Source organism: Leiobunum rupestre, chromosome 1 (assembly GCF_980474605.1).
Source record: "Leiobunum rupestre chromosome 1, qqLeiRupe1.1.hap1, whole genome shotgun sequence".
In the NCBI taxonomy this organism is placed as follows: domain Eukaryota; kingdom Metazoa; phylum Arthropoda; class Arachnida; order Opiliones; family Sclerosomatidae; genus Leiobunum; species Leiobunum rupestre.
This window is the reverse complement of record NC_143384.1, coordinates 45,410,996-45,428,600: the sequence shown is the minus strand read 5'-3', so window position 1 is coordinate 45,428,600 and position 17,605 is coordinate 45,410,996. Positions and strand designations below refer to the sequence as shown.

The 17,605-nt window shown below is 34.9% G+C and overlaps 1 long non-coding RNA gene across 1 annotated transcript; it reads right to left on the bottom strand.

The window, feature by feature from the left end:
- Positions 1 to 9,103: 9,103 nt before the first annotated feature.
- Positions 9,104 to 10,090, bottom strand: LOC149963070 (uncharacterized). Its single transcript, XR_016480314.1, has 2 exons — positions 10,021 to 10,090; positions 9,104 to 9,326 (listed from the first exon to the last, which is right to left on the bottom strand). It is a non-coding gene; the product is annotated as an uncharacterized LOC149963070 (long non-coding RNA).
- Positions 10,091 to 17,605: the final 7,515 nt, after the last annotated feature.

Genomic DNA, 17,605 nt, shown 5'->3' with positions numbered 1-17,605 from the left:
TTATAAGAACCCCGGATTGTCTATTAAAGATAAATGTTTATTTACACGATTAGTAAATACCGGTTGAAAATATTTAACCTACTTGGTTAATCGAGCTAAATAGTCACTAAAATGTGAACCTTGAGGAAAGTGTCGTTCAGTGTTATAAATAGCTTCATTCCAGTATTTTAAGTGTCACCTATATTTCGCCAGACTAAGCGAGTATTCGTTGTTAAAGTATTATTGATGAACTCAACTCAGTGGCATCCCTATTGAAAATTCGACGAAGTATTTTATGGGAATTAGAGCCACGCGATATTTGGCATACGCTGAGCTTCAATCATGAGCTTGAGGTACAAATTCATACGTTTTTTCTATGGGCGGTACTTTTATCTCATCGCCTTCTTTAAGGCCTTATTGTAACCTAATAAATGTACTTACAAAAATATACGTATCTTCTCTTCCAACGCGCGCTGTAAATAAGGATGTCTTGACACTTGTTTTACATTCACTCGAGTCATTTGTATTTTTGTATAAAGACTTCACGATAACCATCGTATGAATAATGAATCATATGAATGTTACTCTTCCATATGAGCTATACCTAATAACTCTTTTGGCAATGTTTTTACGCTACTATTACATAATGTAATATTAATTAAAATTATCTGTTTTTTTAAATATCTCTTTTGAAAACATTTGTTTATTGGTTATGAAACCGTAAACACTGAATTCATTAATCAAAATATTGGAACCGTTGGTTTCTTAGTTTCAAAATGGCTCACAAAAAACGCGGTTCTCAAATGATAACATCGGTTCTCAAATGCTAACATCTGTTCTAGAAGTTAACGGGCCTCAAAAGGATTTGAATTTTCGAGGATCCTTGCCAATAAACGTACATGTAGCTTTAGATATATTTCTACTCTTACAAAGCTAGAAAATGCAACATTTTTATTGCTCAGATCAGATTGTTATCTGATAAATTAGTAAGGGAAATGACTTGATAAAGTTGAACCGAAATTTTCGATCATAGATCAGGCTCTTTAAGTCATCGTGTCAATTGGCAAATATTACCTGAACTTCTAAATATTAATAGTAATATTTACTTTAAAGCTAATCCCTTAAATTTTGCTGTCATTACGTAAAAAGGTCGTTGAGACCTATTTGAAGGTTTCTTGGCTAATTTCTTTTGATACATCGTTTCAACGTTTATAACGCAAAAAGCTTAATATTATTTATAATAAAGTCATTTAATGGTTCTTTAAAAATAATGATTAATGTTGAATGCAGTGTTACCGTAACAATAACTACAAATACTACACGGTTATTTTAAAAATTTAAGACTTTGGTTGCTCTCGCATTGTTGCAGTTGCGTTTTTCAGTATTTTCCAAATCACACATTTTTAATAAACTTGTTGCTTAAAAACATTCTGTATTTTTGTATTTATATATTTAATTAATTGTTTTTCAATCAACCAAAAATAACACTTTCAAACAGTGAAACAATTTAAAATATTGTTAATTGAACTATATTGATTAAAGCTAAGTATCCGAAAAATATATATTTTAGTAGTAACTGAAATACATTAATACAACCTATTTGGTACCATATCTTGGAAACGTTAAAAAATTCAAAATTGTTTGATAAAACTTAATACTTCAAAATTCGTTTCTTTAATTTATTGCTGTAAGAGATGATAAAAATTAATTATTTACACACAAAAAATAAACAATTAAATTTCGAAAACTGAAATCAAAACCAAAATCTTAACTGTTTCTATTAAAATGGTTGATTTGAAATTTATATTTTTGTATCTTGAATATACCCCCCAGTTTGCACAAGAATAAAGTTAAAAACTGGTTTGATCAGAGAGACTGAAGCTCATATATGTAAAACGATTGTGGGACAATTTGGTACTACTAAGAATTGAGGATTACTGAGCAAGTGATTCTATCTACGGCATATCTGAACGCAACACACGGCGCCAGTAAAAATTATTTTAGTTTACGACGCACAAATTTTATTTTCCAACTTTAAAAGAAGATTGTAAAAACTTTAATTATGCAATAACTTATTGCCCATTCACAAAATTGCGTAAAGCAGTAAGGGCGACTACTTTTCAATGGGAACTAACACTTTAATTATTTTGAGTTACAGTTACAATTTAACACTTTTATTTATTTATTCATATTGGAAAATCGAGGGGAAGTTCACTTCGATGATTAAGTTTTCAGCATTAAATCCGATTAAAACATGATTAAGATGATTAAATGAATTAAATCACCGTGAAATCGAGTAAGTGATTAAGCCGATTAAATCACGATTAAGATGATTAAATAACGATTTAGCTGATTAAACCAAAATTAATTAGCTGATTAAACCAAAATTATATTAAATATATTCCAAAAATTGTATAGCGATTAAAAAAATAGATCGTGATTAAATCAAGATTAAAAGATTAAATCATTGATTAAATCAAGATTAAAAGATTAAATCATTGATTAAATCAAGATTAAAAGATTAAATCATTGATTAAATCAAGATTAAAAGATTAAATCATTGATTAAATCAAAATTAAAAGGTTAAATCATTGATTAAATCAAGATTAAAAGATTAAATCATTGATTAAATCCAGATTAAAAGGTTAAATCATTGATTAAATCAAGATTAAAAGATTAAATCATTGTTTAAATCGGATTAATAATGTGATCGCCATTAACACGATATAATTCATTTAATCCGATTAAGTATGCACCCGAAAGAAGAGTGATCGGTCCCTCGCGGGGAAAATGAATATGACTATCCTCGGGCACGACGGTTAAGTTTGACAAGAGGATGGATGAAAAAGGGGGTGATCTAAAGGTTAAGAGCATAAACCAAAATGGTCTCCACATATGAACTATCCTTAAGTAAAAACAAATTAGCATGATTTATTTTAGAGGTAAATATTGGAAAGGTTAAGCAGAGTGCTCTAGAAGTTTGAACGACAATCGAGAGTCACGTGATCATTATCCGCTGATTTATTTTCGCGTTTATACTTCCGAGTCGGAACCTTTTACAAATTGAAGACGACGCCATAATTTTGTCGAGTTTATGTGACACGTAGTATAATATCTAAAATGTTATAATAAAAATACTGAATATTTCAATTGTTTGCTCAACAAATCGAGAGATAATTATGGCAGGTTGCTCCTTTTCTAGTAACGTGCGTCTTAGAAATCGTAAATTCTGGTTTAAACTAAAACGCTCCTAAGACTTGTATATTATAGTCGAAATCGGAGACAAGTTTAAAGTAAAGCCGGGTACACGAAAACAAATGTTTCTGTTTAGTCAAATCTCGCGGCCATACTTAAGGCGCGTTTTAGTATTGGTGAAACACTTTTTTATTTTCATCATGTACCTGGACTTAGCAAATATTAATAACATGTGTTAAAATACTATTCCAATTATACAATTTACGTTGTCGTTCAAACCTGTAGAGCGTCCTGCTTAACCTCTCTATTAATCAAATTAGTTTTATATTTTTGGGGCTGATGAAGTTATAGTGCTATTGCCATCGAAGGGCTCAAATCATTTGTAAGCTAATTTAGGGTGAAACTGTTACTCATTGCTAAGAAAATGCAAAATGTCAAAAATTCTATTTATTTGCTTTACGTAATATGTGAACAGCCTCTTACACATACGTAAGAATGTGAAGAAAACGTGTTGAGAAATCATTAAAGAAAAATTATATTATTTTATCTTTTGTGTTTAAATACACACTTAACAACGTACACGTTTTCTGAAATTTGAAATTCTACAAGATAATATTATTGGCGAAAGATTAAAACAGCGTTGACTTTCAAATAGATAATTTCACTTACTCTCTCAATTCTTTATTTGATGAAAATATCTACTCCATAAATCGATATTTAACTGATTCACCAGTGCTTTCCAATGGATGGGAGCTTTAAGGATAAACCATCCACCAGGGGCGTAGCAAGGAGGGGCGAAATTGTCATGGGGTACTTCCCCCCGAAACAATTCTGTTAATCTCAGAACCTTAGCGGTTAAGCATTAAAAAAACATTTTGGAAAGTTAAATATTTTGGATTATCTACTACAAAAAAGCTTATTAAAGTTATTGATTTGTTTCATAATATTTAGGTTACGAAATTTATTTTATTTTAGTAAAAATGTTTAGCAAAAACAATACAAAAATAAAAATTTGTTAAATTTAAAGTTGGCGTTGGAGGTTCGTTAAAATATGAACTGTCCGAAATACTTGATATTGACCAGTTCGTGCCAAGAAGGTTTAGAATCAATGCTTTTAATTATCGTTTTGTATTTATATCAACATATCACATTTTGTATACCGTTAAACACTAGTTTTTCATATAAAAAATCGAAGTTATTTTAAAAATATCCGTAGATATATTTAAAGATGTAAACTTTACCAGTCAGTATTAAGATCAATGTACTACTTGTATGTAATTTATGATATTACCGTATTTTGCGAATCACTAAAACTATTAGACGTTTAGCATTGAAATGAGATATGTTTGTGAAGCTTTTAAAGAATTTGTATTGAAATGTGAATTTATTTCGTGTTGGGAGTGCATTCAGATCCACATATAATCTGTGACATTTCACTGTCGGTTGGTTTTCGAGCAGCATCGTGTTCTCCGTATCATAACGGCGACCACGTACTTTCATTGTTTTTTAAGCTTTTTCTCTCTTATTAAAATAAAATTGCTAATGTCTATACACCAATCTAAAATATTAAAGTTTACATTATCTATAATATATATTAAGCAAATGTAAATCTAAATAAAATTTTCATTTTTACAAATCTGTATATTAACGATTTCTTGTTTAAAACATTTAAATTTTAATTCGTAGCCCAAATTAATATTCGTTTCGAATCGACAATTTCAAATGACGGTTTAACAATTTTTGAAATTTTACCAGCCATTATGAAAACAAGATATCGAGACACTAGAATACATAAATTCTCCTGACATGGTAAGTACCCTGTGTTTTAATAGTCAAATAGTACTAAATTCAAATATCAAAAGTGATTGAAAATAAAATTTCTTATATTATTTCAAGTGTGTAATAAGGGGTTTAGTTATAATATGGCAGCTCTGGGTTTTTACAGTGGATATAAGAGATGCAATTTCTAAACTTTATAGCAATGGATTATTAAAGTAGTATCATTTGAATTTATGAAACATTTTTGTATCTTTTACTTTTCAATCAATCAATCATTTTTATTTATTTTCTTTCCAGAAATTATTAAGTAGTACAACTTTCCTCTACAATGTTGGTTTCTGCCAATACTTTTAGTTTATTACCGTTTTAAAAGGGTTTTTTCTGTAGTTAGGACCAGGGATTTAATATATTGCGTTGCCTACCCTACTTTACTGTAAAATTAATTTCCGACGAGTTTCAGAATTCTGGCAGAATGATTCCTCCTCTGTACAGTAACGCCGTTTACAAGTCGAAGAGTCTAGTTAGCATGGCTGGGGTTGAGCCCGAAGGGTTAGCTTTGTTGGTCGCCAGAAGATCGTTAGCCTTGCCGCAGGTCTTAATAATATGATCATGGAAAGATAGGTCATGGGAAATGTGAACACCCAAATTACGAACTTCATTGACTCTTCGGATTTGGTGACCAAATAAGAAATAAGGGGGGGGGGGGCACTTCAGGCAGACATTTTTTATTTTGAATGGAGAGTACTACTGATTAAGAATCGTGAAAAACAACCTCATTTGGACTAGGTCATAGTTCAAGAGATTTCAAATCGATTTGTTATAGTTGGACATTTTCATAAGATCTTGTAAGGCGAAACATTTTTAAGTCATTCGCGAATAGTCGTAAGGCAGAAATTATATCGTTAGGAATATCATTATTGTAAATTACAAAGCAGATTGGACCTAAGACGCTACCTTGAGGAACACCAATAGAGACCGTAAGGGAGTTTCCAACACGAACCCGTTGAGACCGAAGAAGAAGATAGTTACTAAGCCAATTAAACACATTATTATTAATACCATAAGGAAGAAGACGCTTATGATGAAAGTGGGGTGGCGGAGTGGTTAGCACTTTCGCCTCACAGCAAGAGGAGCCGGGTTCGATCCCAGTTTGTGGCACTGGGTGAAAGTTCAGAACAACTAATTCTGCGTTGAGTTTGCAAGTTCTCTCCCCCACTGGTTTAAGGGTTTTCCTCCCGAGCTCTTCGGTTTCCCCTTCCATAAAAACTTGTTGATTTTAACGAGAATAGTAAGTGTAGGGAGCTGTTGGTTCGCGTGGCACGAAGGGCTTGCCACCACCCTTCTACGCCTTGTAACCCGGCCACCTGAATTAATGGCTTAAAAACTCGCTTGATGTCTTAGGCCTAAAAGGACATTAATTAACTTTTGCCACTTGTTATTAAGGTTTCTCGCCTCACGGATAAAAATCAATTGATAGTTTAATGAAAACAATTTGGTTCAAGGAAGAATATTGTTTGCCAGATTTAAGGCTGTGTCCAGTTTTTGGGGTGGTTTTTTGGGAGCCCATATCTCTGAAACGAAGCACTGGGTTTCAGCTCAGGCTGACGGAGATGGTCCAGGCAAACTGGCCACCTCGGAGGACTGGGTAGCTTGCTGTGGGGCGGCGGGTCTCCGTTTGAGGCGCAGTGGTCCTGTTTCCCGTACTTTGGGGCAACACCGGTTGTCCGGTGCCAGCTGTGCCGGGTTACGTGGGCCGCTGTGTGCCCGTCGTTCCCCTTTAGGAGCTCTTTCTGAAGGGTGTGGCTCTCTACCTAATAAGGTAAGGTGTCGGCTGGAGTTGCTACAGCATCCACTCTCTATCCCACAGCTGTGCGCGAAGTGAAAGCTGGTCACCCCATCGCTGCTCCTTTTGTCGGGATGAGTGGCTTGCGTCGAGGGTGAGACCATCAGTAGTAGGGTACTACAACCCATGCTGGATCGTTTGTCACCTGTCCGGGCTTGTGGTCGCGGGCGTTCTGATGAGACCACCGGTGTAGTAGGCTGTTGATAAAAATTTCTGACCACATGTCACTAAGCAAGAAAGACCGACGCCGAGGCTTATGCACAGATTTTGTAGAAAGATCATTTACGGAAATTACGGTATGAACTACCGAAGTTTCAGAATAGGCATCGTTTCCAGTAATAATGAAACTTTGCTTGGATGGAGCATCGATAAAAAATAGGGTCATTTGACTGGGTTAAAGTTACTTTAGTCAAAGTAACAGAGGAAGACAAAAAAGCAGCGGTCGATCCCGCCATTTTTTTTAAATAAGCGTTCTTGGCCAATTTCTTATAAAAATAAAAAAATTAGTTAAAATGTTCTTTAAATACTACGAAATAGTAAAATAATTTAAGCGAAACCAAATTATTCTTCAAAGATAATTTAAGTAAAGCTGAGCTAAAGGTATAAAATATGCTTTATATTTTTTTAATTAAAAGTAACTAGTAGACGTGAGTTTCATGGATTGATATTTATCACTTTAAATGCTAAATAATTTAGACCTAGATAATTTAATGTATCAAAATGAAAGTCATACATATTAGTCTAAATAATCACCATTTAAGGTTGCGTCTATTCGTCATAACGGTGATTTGGAATAGACACTACGGTACGCATCGGCTATTCGTACACATACTTTAGGGTGATTCCAATTTCGCAGTAAATATCGTACTAAGAGAGAAAAAATTTAAAATACCGAATCTATAGCGCCATCTATTTGAAATCGGGGTTTCTATACCAGAGGGAGGTAGGGAAAGCCCATAATCGACTAATCGTCCAGCCCTTGTGCGGATAGTGGTGACCGCTGTACGAAAAGTCGATAATTATCTCTGGATTATTCCGACTACGCAGTAAGTTCAAATTTCCAAAATACGGGACCCCTAGCGCCATCTATTTGAAAACGGCCTCATTATTCAGAGATATGTAGAAAAGCCCCGCAATTAGGGCTATAGCGCAGGTAACTGAATCTTCACAAGTAGAGAAAACGAAATTTTCACTTGTGGTCTTTTGCAAACGATTATTTTTAAGATTTGTTACTCTTCAGCTATGAAAGCGTAGTGGTGAAAATGCTTAGTCGACAAATGTAGAATTCATAAGAGTCAGAATTATTAGGTACGTATTGAACCATTCGTCTGTTACAGAACTTATTTATTATTTGAAAATGTTTCACCAAAGTATGTTGTGGGGTGACGGAACGGTTAGCACTTTCACGTCGCATCAAGAGGAGCCGGGTGCAATCCCAGCTTGTGGCACTGCGTGAAAACTCGGAACCACTCCTTCTGCTTTGCGTTTGCAAAGTATCACCCTACTGGCAGGAATCCATACTTAGAATGCTTATCCTGTCGTATCACGTATGGTATGATCACTCTGACTACTTTGGCCCCCAGCCTACGAGAGAAAAAATCTCCTTTTCACGCGCTCCCCTCTCACGATGTTGTTTGTTAAGTTAACATAGTGACGTCAAAAAACCGTCAGCCACATCGAGACGAGAATCTGCCGCGATAAGCATTCCAAGAAGAGGTATGGATTCCTGCCACTGGTTTAAGGGTTTATCCCCCCCGATATCTTCGGTTTCACCGTCAATAAAAACTTGTTGAGGTTAACGGCAATAGTGAGTGTAGGGAGCTGTCGGCTCGCGTGGCATGAAGGGTTTCCACCACCCTCCTACGCATTGTAACCCGGCCCCCTGAATTAATGGCTCTAAAAGTCGCTTGATGACTTAGGCTTAAGGTGGTGCCTTGCATATTAGCCTAGCTGATTATAATATTAGTTTATATGAAACATATATAGATGAAGCTACCTTGTTGACCTCGAACCTCTCTGTTACTCAGCAAAGCAACCAAACGTTTGTATTTCAAATATAGCGTTTTGACCCAGTGGCGGAATTCCCGCTTTGTAGTTTTCGACCCAGCCGCGGGTCAATTTGATTTTACGAGTTACCACTGTTTCGACAGCGATTTTTCATCTCAGTGCCTAACCTCTTCGAAAAGTAAACCACTGGGCTTCACTCAAATCCCAAAACCCAGACTCGCATGCACCTCTACATTTGAGGCTCCCATTGAAAGTTTTTAATGAGTGCCAACTTCCATACAGACATAAATATACAATTCATTAATGGGAAAAACCTTTATCATTTTGGCATAAACGGGTGATACAACTGATAATTATCCCATACATCTGGTTCTACCGCAACAAAATTGACAGCAAACCTGTCCTTGGGCGCAACCAATATTCGTCCTGGTATCGCACACCTTTCGTGGAAGCTCATCCGGACACTTGAAACTAGGACCCGCGCAAAGTACCTGGGGACATCGCCATTGATCCACTGAAGCAGCTAAAAATTAAAAATAAAACCAGAAAATTTACTCGAGTTCGATAAATAATCTATTTATAAACTACTCTAAAGAAAAAACATATTTGCATTATAATTTTTAAAAACCAATGTTGGTCATTATTAAACTGCTAAAGGTGATAGCTAAAATTGGAACATTAAATACGATAATTAGTAATCAATTTCCAATTAGTGTGAATGTTATCGTATAAGTTAAAAATTTTAGTTACCATGGTTTAAAATATTAATTTAATAGTGGGTTAAAGCATGACTGATACTTCATGGTATTTTTAATTTTATTAAAAACAGTTACAATTTACATGTTTCCGAAGCTTTCGGGTTCGAGACCCCTCGTCAAGCGGTATTTTGAGTATTTGGAAGTATCAGTCATGCTTTAACCCACTATTAAATTAGTGTGAATGTTAGTCTGCGAAGATTTTTAAAGGAAGATTAATGATTAATAGTTCTTTAACATGTGAAAATGATAGATTTTGGTTTAACCAACTTTGTTGTTATAAATTGACAACATAAAAATAATTTGTTATTTACTTAAAGCCCAATAGCTAAACTCAATCGGCCTTCGACTAATCGGGTAGTACGAAGTATTATTTATAAATTTATTTTAAATTTAGAGGGTGCTTTTGGTAATTATATTTTAAGTGCATCTATGCTAAGCTATAATGAAAAGGGTATTTACCTTCGCTTCTTCCGAGGATGAGAACTAAGGCTGCTCCAAGGCAAAGAATGCCGGTAGACTTCATTTCTCGTATTCGAGGCTCAGAATAATAAAACAATTTCCAAAAGAGGCTGATATATATAAGTCACTGACAGTTACGACTCGGGAAAACCTCTTGTTAAATATTATGGGTTTTTTTATCTGTTAAAATAACGCGGAATTCGTCCACCCGTTGTTTCTCTTTCCAGTGAAACTATTTCACGCTCAACTGTAAGCGGATAAAGCTTTTCCTTATTACGGAAATCATATATTTAGAAATTTTTATTGAAAAAGAGCTAAAAAAATTCAGAAAACAAAAACTATTTTGGCTTTATGATTTATAAAATTGGAATATTATTTTGGCATCTATCAAATACATGTGGGGGAAATTAGAGAAAATTGAAAATATTAAAATGGCCGCCTTAGCATGAACTTCGCCATTATACCGGGTGTTACGGAGAAGTATGTCAATTTTCAGTAAAAAATAAAATTTATTATTAATTAATTAATGACTTCTTTTTTAACGGTATTTGTTCTTATGAATAAAGGTGTAATGTATTTAATAGTAATAAAATTATAACACGGCCGAACTACCGCGACTGACCAACAGTTTTGTAAATGCATCGAACCCATAAAGAGCTTTGTACCGCACAGTAAATCTTGTAGTTTCAATATCTTTTGGATATCCAATGGATCGATTTGTGTTTGCTGTTCCTACTGTCTACTCTAAAGTTGAATCCTAACCCAATTGTATTACTTAACGAAGGTTAGTTGACAGGAGAGTAAAAGGTACGAATGTAGTTTCCAGTGCCAACGTTGCTACCAGCTATTTTTATTGACAGCATGAATTCATGCCTCTACTTGGAATGTTTGTCCTGCCGTATCGCGTATGGTAAGATCACTCTGACGGATTTGGCCCCGCCTTCGAGGGAAAAATCCCGTCTGCGCGCGCTCCCCTCCCACGTTGTTGTTTGTTAAGTTAACATAGTGACGTCAAAAAAAACCGTCAGCCACATCGAGTCAAAAATCTGCCGCGATAAGCATTTCAAGTATAGGTATGGATTCCTGCTAGGGGCTATATTTCAGTTAGTTTTAATTTTTTTCAAATCTTGTGCTTATTTATTTTCCGTCTCGTGATTTATTAAAACCTTCTTTGAAAACGTCTTTATTCATAGAACACCATCGAAATGGTTCTGGCAACGTTGGGCAAGTAATGTTTTTAACTGAGCAGTAGCTAAAAGGTTTTTTTTGTAAGAGCTACCATTACTCTAATTGATATTTCAAATATATTCTAGAGCTTTAACAATCTTCTAATTTGAACCAAATCCGTAAACCCAACGGTTCTCGAGATGGTTTTTGAATGACCTTGAAGACATGGGTCAAGGTCATTCAATTTTACACTAGTATATGTCCCCCGGGCACGAGGAAAGTTCCATAGAAATGTGAAGTTTAAAAAAAAACAAAATTATGTTTTTATTATTTTTTGATGTTTGAGTGAACACCCTGTATATTAAAACACTCGTTTCGTGGTTGGTATAATACTTTTCGAATGCAAATCTAAACGGCTTACATTTCTAGTAATCGCATTAGGTGAATAGACGCTTGAACCAAACCCAGACAAATTCAAATATAGACATTGTGCTGGCTTAACTGAGGTTTATCTCCAATGTTCTGATAGCGGCCTTTTGACGGGGAGGCCTAGAAAGGTAGTCGAGGATAATCATATTGAAATACCTATTCGAAATAAGCACTGGTTATGGGTTTCAAATTACTTTTACTAATTTGTTAGTCTTCTAAGGCGACGCAATAAAAATAGCAGGGACAATGCGACTACTGTCATAGAAATACTTATTCATATTATGTTTATTTATTTATTCTCTGCTACTAATGGTGTTATTGGTTTTTGAAACATGGATATGGAATTGCATTTTAAGAAAAAGGTTTTAACATATATATATTTTCAACTGACAAATAGGCTTATCAGTTCGATAAAAGGATAGACAACTTAATGACAATTATTAAAAATATATTTATTATTTTAAAATTATTAAAATATTCACAAAATTATTCAATAACTATTTTCTTGATCTAACTCATTTACCTATATCTGTTCCCAGACCCTTAATACAACCCTTCAAACTGAAGTAATATCAGTAATATCATATTGAAACATAAAAAATTCTGACTTACACCAGTAGTTCTCGAAATTAGTTCTAGCCAACGAGCAATGAGATTTCCTCTTTGGTACATTATTGGTCTTTCGATCTATGGCGGATCGAGAATGTTTGGTCAGGTATAGTTCATTTAAAATGGACCCCCTATGTAAATTTTTTGACCGTTTAGAAGGATTTTGGTGCCACTTTTTTACATCTTAAACCTCGCAAAACATAGTGTTTAGTCCCATGCATTTCTACGTTATCTCAGATAAATTTCAGTTGAATTTTAAACAATTTAAAAATTACCAAATCCATGGATTCAATTAAAATTTAAACAGAGGAAACACATGGATATCTAAATAAAATATTTATTAAGGCGTGAGCTTTCGACCCACGGTTCTTTGTCAGTTTGACCATTGCCCCCTGGATTAAAAGAAGGCCTAGAAATGGGCAGGTGTTGAATTTTTTAAACTGGAAAAATCAATTTTAGTTTTATGCCTCTGTTGGCCGAAAGATGGCTCTAGATCTTTCCATTTTGACGTCATCAAGTCAGGCTGACAGCAAAAGATCGGCTGATTTTGCTTAAGGGCATTGGCTTATGCGTTAATATTTAAAATTCCCGCCTTGATCGTCTCGATATAAAGGTTAGAAATCGTGCCATCTACTGAGTGTTTCGCGAACGTGTAAAAAATGTTTGCCGCCCCCTGTAGAAAAATGATTTCTAGGCCTTCTCTTAATCCAGGGGGCAATGTTTGACAAAGACCAGCGGGTTGAAAGCTCACATTTTAAATGATTTTATTTTGATATCCATGTATTTCATCCGTTTAAATTTTAATTTTAATTAAAAGTTAACCATGAAAGGTAATATTTTTGGATGAACTCGGTAGGATTTAAAATTTAAAGGTAGACCATGGCTCGGTGCTCCGCGGAACCCTGGGGTTCCGTGGAAGGGTCACATGAGTTCCGAGAATTCGCAGCGCGGCCATCTTTGTTTGAGTCTTAAGTAAAAAAATGAGTTGGGGTTCCGCCAGAATTAGTGGGATAATTTAGAATTCCATAGCAAAAACAAATTGGGAACCGCTGCACTAGTGTGATAGACATATGAGACCAATGAGATGATTAAATTTACACAAACTAGTTATCGTGCCTTTCACAAAATTCGGAGAATTTAACGAGGAAGAGTTATAATCCGACAATGCTGAGGTTTGCGCTTTACAACATCCGGGAGCTTTCTTATTTCCATTTAATAACGGCGCGTGACGCACGCTCGGTGTGATGCACCTTCGTGTTGTGTTCGTTTTTGTCAGATATATGAATGTCCACCAGTGCTTCGACTATGAGGGATTTAATCCCATTTTAGGGATTTTCCGATCTAAAAGGGAGTTCATTTTAGTAGAGAGGGAAAAAGGGAAAATTAGGGAATTTTTCAAAAACTAAGGATTTTGGGAATTTTCCTAAATTTCACCGGAAATATTTTGGTCTAGTACTTCAAATACCGCGCCTCGACCTTTATTAGAACCCACGAATGAAATGAACTGGGATTCGGAATCCCAGGCGGAGGCGCACTAGCATGTGGTCTCCGAGCGCACCATTCTACCAGTTTCAGTGTGTCACAGATTGTAAAATATTTTTAAGAAAAACGTTTTTCTTTATATAAGGCCTAAAATTATAAATCTTATTGTATTAGTTAAAAAAAATATTTTAGTGGAAAATCAAAATTTTCTTTTTCTTTGTGAAAGGGTTAAAAAGGGATTTATTAGAAACGACAGAGGGAGAAATGAGTTTGTCCAAGTGGAAGCACTCATTGCCCACGGTTGAGTAATATCAGACGGCAAAATTCCTGGTTGAACTAAACTCGTGTTTTTAACAATTATGCCTGTTTGGTTTCCCCTTTGCACAAGGAAAAAGGTTTCTAGTTCTTATCGTTCAATATTAATCCCACTAACGGAATTTCTTAAGTACTCTATTCGAACCCTTTACGAGTTGTTCATACAAGTAATTTCTACAGCACAACTGCTTCATCGATCGATTTGCCTCGAACTTTTTGAAAATCTTCCTATCTCTTTAGCTAATCTGGTCTTAACGCTAACTCGTCTGTTAGTACTTTCTTAGGTAAACTTTCCCAGCTCTATCTAGTCCTAACTCGGACTTCACGGCATCCTTCCGAAACTCCCTCTTCTTATTGATGAAGTGAAAGGTCAAGGACGGATTGTGGTAGATGGATCAGTTAAATTGTGGTAGATGGATCAGTTAACGATTATTGATTGAAGTTCTTTGAGCGAGCAGCTTTGACAACTTGCTTGACCGCTTGGACAATTGTGGATATTGTACCTTAGCTCTTGTATTTATGCTCATTATGTGTTTTCTATGTAAGAACAGTCTGAGCCATCGGTCAAGCTGTCCACGCGGTCGACAAGTTCATGTATGTGGGGCTCGAAATTATCGCATGAGAAAATTGAATATCTGTTCTCGGTCTTTGAAATACGACGCCATCTTTGAAAATGGCGGATACGAAACTCTAAAGTTCCTCAAGAATAACTTCCGTAGTTTCTAGCTTTATTTTGGGAAATTTCAGCGTTATTTGATATCACCAAGCAGCTAAGACCAATGTGTCCCGAATGAGTTTAAAGGAGACGAGTGATTTTATAATTTACAATTTCTGCAAAATGCGAAACGGTTTCCCGAATATAACTATTTATAAAATCATCGTCCTTCCCAGCGTCTTCTCAAATGGGATAGCTGATTGCAAAAATGCAAATCATGCCGTAACGTTCAAATTGAAGCAAATATTTATATGTTTTAGAATCAGATAAAGGACAACCTTTAAACAACTGAGATATATTTCCATTTCAAAATAGTTTTGCCAATCAGACCATGATTCTATGATAAGGGTAAAATTCTTTAGGAAATTGAAACTTGACCCGCTTATAGATAGGCTTAGCAACAACTTAAGAACAGACTACCACAACCCAAAAATGTTTGGCATCTCGTGCGAAATTTCTTTCTTGTAATATTCGAATATACCGCTTTAATTATTTCAACTAGTTTAAAGTTTCCGAACATTTGGAAACAAGACACCATTCTTCAAAACAAATGGTACCAAATACCTTTTGACTTGTCTGCAGATTATTTTCGAACCAATATTTTAAGCACCATGCATCAGTTTGGCTTCTTCACGATCATTTCTTGCCTTGTTCTTTTGATGGTTCATTTCGTTGATCCGTTGACAACTACTCCCTGTGACAACGTGCGATGCGCTTTTGTGTCGGAGGCGTTTTGCCAGAGAAAGAATTTGCCATATAGAGGCGCTGATAGAAAATACAGAGAATCCTGTTGCAGTGTTTGTCTGCTACGTAAGTACAATACAATTAGGTTTTAATCTAAATTAAGAAACGTTGATGATTAATAGCGTTCTCTCTTTTTAGCTCTTTACAGTAACTGTAGAAACCAAATGCATGGTATCAGATGCGTAGAAAGACCGTGTACGGATGGAAAATGTCAGCCATATCTTAAATAGTAAGAAATCAAGCAACCCAGAAAATACTAAATATTTGTAACCGTATAATCTAGACCAACAAACCTCTTTTTGTAAACTTTGTTAAAATTTATTAAAGATAAAGTAATACCTAATTTTTTGAAATATATAGGTTTTACGTTAGTTTTATTTCATGTTTAGTAATCATAACCGACTTGTTCACTTATTAGAGATAATAACAGTCGTTTTTGACTATACAGGGTGTCTTCATTTGATCAGCCCAGGCATTTGTCTCAAAAACTATACCTTCTAGAAATGTGAAATTTTCAGTATGTATTCTCTCGGTGGAGATCGTTGTTATTTGTGAATTTCAGAAAAATCGTGAAATTTTGCTCGGTTTTAGAATTTGTAGTTTTTGAACGCTAGGTGGTAGACGAAAAGTTTCAATGATTAAGTTGTAGAGCATACTCGAAAACCTTTAATGGAGTTGGTATGGTCAAAATCGTAAATTTTGTCCCTGAAATAATAGGTCATGAAAAATAACAAGTTGGTACTACCCAAATGTTTTTATGCCTCATGTTATTGTAATGATTGTCTGTGAAAAATGAACAAGTTTTTAGCAAAATCATTGTTTTAATTTTACAAATTAAGTGTTAGAACAAGTGCAACTATTATAATAAGGAATTACAGAGTTTTTTTTTACAAATACGGTTCAATAATGCCACTTTCTGCCGCTATACAAATCCGTACGCGATGAAGCATATTCTGGAACGAGCCACGGACCATATCTGGAGTAACTAGTTGGAACGCTGCAATGATTCTCTGGCGCAAGTCGTCTTCGCTAGTGACTGGCGTCTTGTATACTTCCTCCATGACGAATCCCCACAGGTAAAAGTCCATCGGTGTCAAATTTGGGAACCTAGGAGGTCATCACACTGGACCATTCTTCCCAATCCAACGCTTAGGGAACTCGGTGTTCAGGTACTGCACCACGTGTCTCTATCCTAAATTTTCGTCGTTTATTTTGAACCTTGACCATCATCTAATGAACTTTCCGCAAATATTGGGCGGTTTGACCACATCCCCTCCAAAAGGGACTTTACAGCATACTGTCACACTGGCAGAAACGTTAAGAGTTGTCTAAACATATTCATTATCCCTAAGAATAAATTAGCACTGTAAAATGCCTATAATTGGTAATATTGAAACTGTAAAACACCTAGAGTTTGATAATGTTGAAACTGTTAAACGCCTAGAGTTTGGTAATTTTGAAACTGTAAAACGCCTAGAATTTCGAAATTTTATGGCTTTAAAACTTTAGCCTATTCTTAATTGACTTTTGAAACTTTTATCTCGGAGACTTAAATACTTAACACAATAATAGCGAATACTATTTAGTACAACTCATTAAATTTAACTTCCCTAGTTATCGCTAAGAGACTTTACTTTTCTTAATAACTTTTAAATCGTCATTAAGAAACTTTTGAATATATTGCGCTGATAATTTATGTAAAGTGTCGTCATAAAACTTCTGTATTCTGAAGCCGGTATATGTAATTTTCGCCTTTAATTTAATACTTATAAACTTCGTTAAGAAATAACTCTGAAATGAAAGTTTTAGCCATTACCGGAATCGAATGGGCAATAAGTAAGGCAGAACAACGAAAAGTGACGTTTTTTATCCTGTCAATCTGCATTTATTTTTTAAAACTACGCTAGCAAGATTACTAGAACAGCTCCAAGAACGGTGTTGTAGCTAGGTTTCCTGTCAGGATAGCGAATATTAAACAAATCACTAACTCTATGAGCATTACGATCGGTATCTCTGTAATTTATTAGACTCAAAATCGTTAAAGAATGGTTTTAAAACGGAAATATTTTGTTCTAAATACTAATTAAAAGACCGACTTTTGTACAAAAGCAAAAGGAAATATTT